Raw genomic sequence first — 7,316 nt, forward strand, 5'->3', positions numbered from 1 at the left:
TTCATGGATAGTTCCTTATCTCAAAAGCATATACTGTATTCAAGTAGTTTACATTGATATTAAAAACGCTTACAATTCAGCATTACAGAAACGATAAATAGAAATATCAAGTCAGTATGGACTTCATAAATTCTTAGCAAAGTGGTTCTATAATTGAAAATAAATTATAAATTAACTTATTATTACTTATAAACTAAACAAAAGTTTTATAAGTACATACTATGTATTTAAGACCGTTTAAGAAAAACCGTTTAAGCTTAAAAATCATTAAAAAATATTTTCTTAAAGCACTTTGATTATTAACTAACTAAAGTTTATTAACTAAGAGTGTAAACAAATATGTATTGTTTATTGAACGACAAAAAAAGCGCTCAAATATTTGGTCCTAGGACCTGGCGTACGAAAAAACCTTTCAATCATCAAGTCATACACCAGGATACAGTTGAATACAGTTTAAAGTCATGTCCAGGACAAGTGCAAGACAACTAAATAAATTTCCTAAAATAATTAAACTATAAAAGTTACATTTTAACCACAACACAACTTGTTAAGTTTTTCCACTACAAGTTAAAAAATCTACGGAAAAATCTCTTTTCTAGATCTGTTTCGTTCGAATCATCGTTTTGTGAATCAGTTGCACGAGATGGTAGAATATTACATCTGAAATAAAAACTAATGTTTTAGATTGACGTTATTTTCCATTTTGAAAAATCAAACTTTTAATGTATCATGTTCTTTAGAGATTTTAAAGAAGATTCTTTTTTTTAAAAAAGTTAATAAAAAAAATATGTTGACCAAGTTTTCAAGATAATGAATTTTAAATAAATAAAAAAATGTTAAGAAATATATTTTAAAATCAGCTAAAAACATTAATTAAAATGGTAATTGTTTCACATTAGCAACTTACGGTTCCAAAGTGACTTCTTCGTAATTATCTTCAACCTCAACAGTCTTCTTGGGCGGGAGGAGTTCTTCCAGTTGCTTCAATACTTTCTCATCCTTCAACCCGCCTGGTGGAAAAACTACAACGAACTTCACAATCATCCTTCCGTTTATCAGCGGGTTTCTGTGCTTCGGCATTCCCTCCTCGTTTATGTATTTCACCATGCAGCCGTCTTTGATGTCACCTATGAAAGTTTATTCACTTAATTCTGTGATTATTTTTACATTTTTTCAGATTGGTAAGAGTGTTAAATAACTTAAACTTAAATGCTGGTTAGAGCTTTTGGCCTAATTAATTTTTATGTTTTTTTTTCTTTCTCTTCATTTTATCATTAGTAAACTGAAATATTTTAAGTCATAAACAACAGCATTATTCAGATCATGTTAAAAATTTACAATATATTATACTTCTTAAAAGTATTAATTTCCACTAAGTTAGAAAAAACAAACAACTGCATACAAGGTCCGTTTGTGACGAGAAGTTCTCTTCCACCTAGAGTCTTTATGACGCGCTGGAACCCGGTGAGCGCCTCGCTTAAGGAAATATCAATTTGCAAGTGCAGGTCCATGTTGTTCCTCGTGTAAACGTCGTGGGGCTTCTGCTTCAACCCGATTATGACGTCATCTGCGACCTTGCCGGGCTCCTCGTCTCCCGCGCCCGTGAACTTGACCGTGTGTCCCGTTTTCATTCCTGTGTAAATACAATAATGTAATGTTTATTTATGAAACAATAAAGACTGTTAAAACAAGTACGCTAAGTTTGTTTGAGAATTCAGTTGAATTTAATGAGACTTTATGAACTTAATCTGCTCAAATTGTGAAAACTCGGAATAATTTTTGGTAATTAAATGGTTTGATTATCTTATACAAGTTATTTATGTTTTTATTGTAACCAATAATTAAAAAAGACACATTTATTTATTTATTTTAGCAAAAGATGTTTTCGAAAAAAAACCGTGTGTGAAATATAAATATTAACAAAACAATGTTTCACTCCTATATTCGGATATAGAAAATCATCAGTTGTTGTAAATAATATACAAACCTTATTCAAATAGAACATCCCATTATAGAAGTGAAACGTTGTTTTGTTGATAATAAACTGTAAAACTAAATAATAAATAAAAATCTCCTCATAGCTAATTAAATGAAAACTTAAACTGTTTGATTGAAAACAAACTACAATGATATAAATAAAAATATAAGTTTTAATAAAAAATAAAACCTTTATCAATATGAACTTCAATGATTTTGGGTTGGGTTAGAATCTTTTTCCATGACAATTCTTGCATTTGTTAACGATAATCTTTCCTACACCGTTGCAAAAATGACATGTTTGTTGTACCTGAAAACAAGCAATATTAAAATATAGGTTTACATTAGTACTTCATAATTCAAAAAACTTCATCAGTGTTCTTACAAAAAAAAAAATTCTAAACAGACATATATTTAAACTGTTTAGATCATACAATAAAGTACTAATGATTATAAACAAAAACATTATATATACATAATACAATACTAATACACTCACCCGTCGAACCATGTTCATTCCCAAATTCTGATAGATAATCCTGATACCCTGACCATCGCAGTCCCTGCAATTTCTAACGTTGCTACCCCCTCTACCGCTGCACTGCTCGCACACAACCTTCCTGTTTATTTTCAGCCGTCTGGTGGCGCCGCTGTACATTTGCTCCAACGATACCTTCAGCTCGTGCACGACGTCTGCTACCTTCGGCGGTCCGCGTTGCCCACCCACTTGAAACAAATAAAAGTTAAAATGAATACCGATAACTACATAACTACGTAAAGCGTTTTGATTGTAAACCTTTATCATATTGTAATATCTAAATGTTAGAAATAGTATTTTACTACAATATCTATAAACAAATTTGTTTGAAAATCAAATTTATCCTAAAACTACTTGATACTTTTAAGTATAAAATGGTACCAGTATCGCTTAACTTTCTCAATATTTTTATATTCTTTTTAAAGTTTTTCCGGCATTAAAATTCAACAACTTACTTCCACCAAAACCGAAAAAGTCGAACAAGTCCGTTGGTTCCTGATTCTGGTTACTGCCTCCTTCCTTCAACGCCTGCTCGCCCCCCTCGTCGTATATTGCTCTCTTCTCCTCGTCCGACAAAACCTCGTACGCGTAAGATTTTTCCTTGAACTGTTGTGTTCGTATTTGTTTGAAAAAGAAAATATAGAAGTAATGTAATATAAGTAAAGGATATTTCCTTGAACTGTGCGAAACTTGTTTGTGAGACAAGTTGCTTAAAGTATAAAGTAGATTTAAGTGAGAAAAATATCCTTTAACTGTTGAAGTTTCTAGTGTTGGTGAGATTAAAATTACAAGATATGGCATTTTAATTTAAATATTTAATATAAAATAAATTTACTGAACCGTTATATATTAGTTTTCTAGATGAAAGTTATTCTAAATTGCACTGTGTAAAAAATTAAAAGGCTAAATTTTTATTAGAAATAAAAAGCGAATACTTAAATAAATTATATGATGTTTAAATAAGATTTTTATACTCTAATAGTAGAAGCTTAATATAATCCAAATTTAAAAGCTAGTCAAAAATGCATTATTTTTCTAAAAAGTATTATACTCAAATTTTAGTGAAACTAAATATTTCAAACTAAGTAAAGTGATGTTTTAAACTATCAACAAAGAACTTATAGAATACCTCCTCAGAAGCTTGATTATTTCCCGGGTTCTTATCAGGATGAAATTTCATGGCCATTTTTCTGTAAGCTTTTTTCAATTCACTAGCAGTTGCTGTGCGAGTTACACCGAGAGTTTCATACAATTTAGTTTCAACCATTTTGTTTACTTTGATATTATTTTCTAAAGTTTTTTTTTATTTTGTTAAGAAGCATAGAAATTCATACATAAACACAATAAACAAAAAGTGTTTAAATACTTTTAAGTAGTTTAAATCGACATGCTCAACAGTTTGAATTTTAGTTGATTCATTAGCATAATTTTTATTACATAATTTAAATTTGTTTTTAGTAGTTAAGTACCGTAATTGGTATTACTTTTAAACTATCTTTAGGGAACATTAGTTTAATGTTAGAAATTAGTATAATAGCAACATTGTATAAATTTATAACTGGTACAGTAAATTTAAATTACAAAAATTTATTGTTAATTTAAAAACAATTATAAAGGTTTATTAAGTTAATATAAAAGTGCTTAATAGATTTACGTTGCTGTAAATTGAAGCTTTTGTAACAAACCTCACGTAATTTAAATTAGAGCAAACAAAAAATACCAATTTTTGCAACTTTTCTGAACACTTTACTTAGTAATTATAAACAATTGTATTTTCATCCTGGTATTAATTTTATCAGTTAAGGAATAAGACACAAATAAATAAAGACATGATTTTTATTAGTGGGTTTGCTTAATTGACAAAAAAGCTTAACACAACGGTAAAAGTAAATTCAAATCAGGTTTAATTATTTTTCAAGCAGCCCTGGGTCATTCTTTAGAAATTAAATTAAACATTACTTACTTTAATGTGTTTTTTAGTTCAAATTTCATTCACAAGCAATTTAAGTATATAGACTGTTTAGTTTTTTACAGTATTTACTTTAAGTAATTTTTTTTAATGAGTAAATACTATAAAGCGTAAACTAAAAAGTTGTTCTGAATTTTAGAGTAATTAACCTTTAGTTTATAAACTTTAAGTTCTATTCATTTCAAAAATTATACTTAACGTAAATAATGTAACATTTACCTGTTTATTTATTTACTGTTCTTAAACTTACTTATTTTTTTTACCTGTATACAATAAAAAATTTGAAATTACGAACGATATTCATTCAAACTGCTTAAAGCACATTTTTTTAATAAAAATATACTATTCATTATAAATATAAAGTTTGATTGAGACTTCAAGTTAAACGAATTATGAGTTACCCCATAATCCAGTATCACAAAATATACTTGAAATTTAAATTAAATTACAAACGAGATTCATTAAAATTGCTTTAAGCACATTTTTTTGATAAAAATATACCATCTATTATAAATATAAAGTTTCATTTAGACCTTAAGTTAAACGAGTTATGAGATGCTTCATAATCAAGTGTCACAAAATATACTTGAAATTTAAACTAAATTACAAACGAGGTTTATTAAAGTTGCTTTAAGCACGTTTTGTTAATAAAAATATACTAATCATTATAAATATAAAGTTTCATTTAGACCTCAACTTAAACGAGTTACGAGAAGCTTAATAATCAAGCATCAAGATAAAATACACTTGAAATTAAAATTAAATTACATACGAGGTTAATTCAAACTGATTTAAGCACGTTTTGTTAATAAATGTATACTAATCATTATAAATATAAAGTTTCATTTAGACCTCAACTTAAACGAGTTACGAGAAACTCAATAATCAAGTATCAAGATAAAATACACTTGAAATTTGAACTTAATTTGAAATTACAATCGATATTCATTCAAACTGCTTAAAGCACACTTTTTTAATACAAATATACTGTTCATTATAAATATAAAGTTTCATTTAGACCTCAAGTTAAACGAATTATGAGTTTCCCCATAATCAAGTATCAGAAAACATACTTGAAATTTAAATTAAATTACAAACGAGATTCATTCAAACTGCTTTAAGCACGTTTTTTTGATAAAAATATACTAAACATTATAAACCAATCATTATAAACACTTCTGAAAAGTTTTAGACAATTTAATGTTTTCTAACGTAGCTTTTATACAATGTTTATTAATACAAAACATCTTCAGTTACAAAACAATGTTTAAGTGCATTTAACTTAATTAGTTTATTATATTATCAAATTGTTCAAAAAGTTATAGTGCTTATTTCAAATTAGATATAAAGTTTGACAACTATCAATGAAACTCGAACCCAAAATATTTTATGTGAATAAGCACAATGGAGTTAATTTGAAGCTGTAACAATAAGTAGTGTATAAATACAACATTAAACAAATTTTGATGCTTTTTATACCATTCAAAGACAGTTCACCTGTTATCGCACTTTTGCACAGTTATTTAGTTTTACTATTAATGTTGTCCCAAATCCTTACCCTTAGTCGGTAACATTTTCTTATTAATATATTCAAAGAAAGTTTTTTGGTATTATTTCTCGTTTTATGAAAAAAACTGGTAATTCAAAAAAAACTTACAAAAAGTGATAAAAATTACTTGAAGTCAAATAATTATTTGAGTCATTTCAAATTATTCACAATCTGTTTGTGTGTAGCCACATAAAAAAAATCAGCTTAAAACTTCAAGGTCGAAGTTTTTGGATCTCTCATATTTTGCATTGGGGTGGTAATTAGAAAATCGGTTGGAAGTAAGGTTAAAGTTTTTTCAAATATTTAAAATTATGCAAATGGTGCTTTTATGATACTTTCGAAACTTGAAATTTTTTTTCCAGTAGCAAAATTAAAAGTACCTGTAAAAATAAGCACACTAGTAACCACACAAAAATTTGGTCAAGAGAGAAGAATTAACACCAAGGCATAACTTTTCTAACAATGTTTCTGATCATGTTTCAGTTCTTTGTGTTTGTTTATAATGAGATTAGAACTATTTTATTCAGTGTATGTTTTTTTAATTAAGTTTATTCTGTTCGTTGAAATTTATAAAAACATTCTGTTACGGAAGTATAACTGTAAGAACGCAATTTTTAAAATTAAATCGTTTACAATTTATTCATATCACTTGTACAAGCTACTTTTGTACTTAAAAAGGTTAAAGAATGATATAAGTTAATGAACAATTTTAGCTGAAATAATTTGCTAAAATTTTATCTACAAAATGGGCTTATCGCTGGACTCGATCTCATTATTTGAGGCTCTCAAATCGGGTTGACAATCGCTGAACCATTAGCCACTTGTAAGTTGGCTTCAATGCTGGTATATAAAGTTAATAAAGTACTTTATGCCTTGATTGTTTTTTATTTTCTATTATCTATTTGATGTTTACAAAAAATATAGAGAGATCTCAATTAATAGAGGAGATATATTATATTTTATTCTTTCAAGACTCTATGATGCAAACTTTGTTTCGGTGAGACCTCGTAAGTGCAAAAAAAATAGGTAACTTTAATTTTAAACAAGTTTATTTAGCTATAGTTTTCTAACTTTACTATAAATGGTTGTTACACTTTTCATTTAAAATATACGTACGAATTCGATTTACACAAACTTTTACGTGAATTTTGATATTTGAAAATTTTCCATTCAAAAGCTGCATAAGCAGAGCCAGTGTACATATTAAACGCAGTTTTGATTTTTGTTGCTTAAATCTAAATGAAAGAACAAAACTTATTAAATGCTTTGATGTTCAGAAAAAT

The 7,316-nt window shown here is 27.5% G+C and overlaps 1 pseudogene; it reads right to left on the minus strand.

Annotated features, from left to right (window-relative positions):
- Positions 1-903: 903 nt before the first annotated feature.
- On the minus strand, positions 904-3,782 carry LOC145832591 (dnaJ homolog subfamily A member 1-like; annotated as a pseudogene).
- Between the last annotated feature and the right edge of the window lie 3,534 nt (positions 3,783-7,316).

This window comes from Thalia democratica, chromosome 3 (genome assembly GCF_965202585.1).
Source record: "Thalia democratica chromosome 3, ktThaDemo2.hap1.1, whole genome shotgun sequence".
Taxonomy (NCBI): Eukaryota; Metazoa; Chordata; class Thaliacea; order Salpida; family Salpidae; genus Thalia; species Thalia democratica.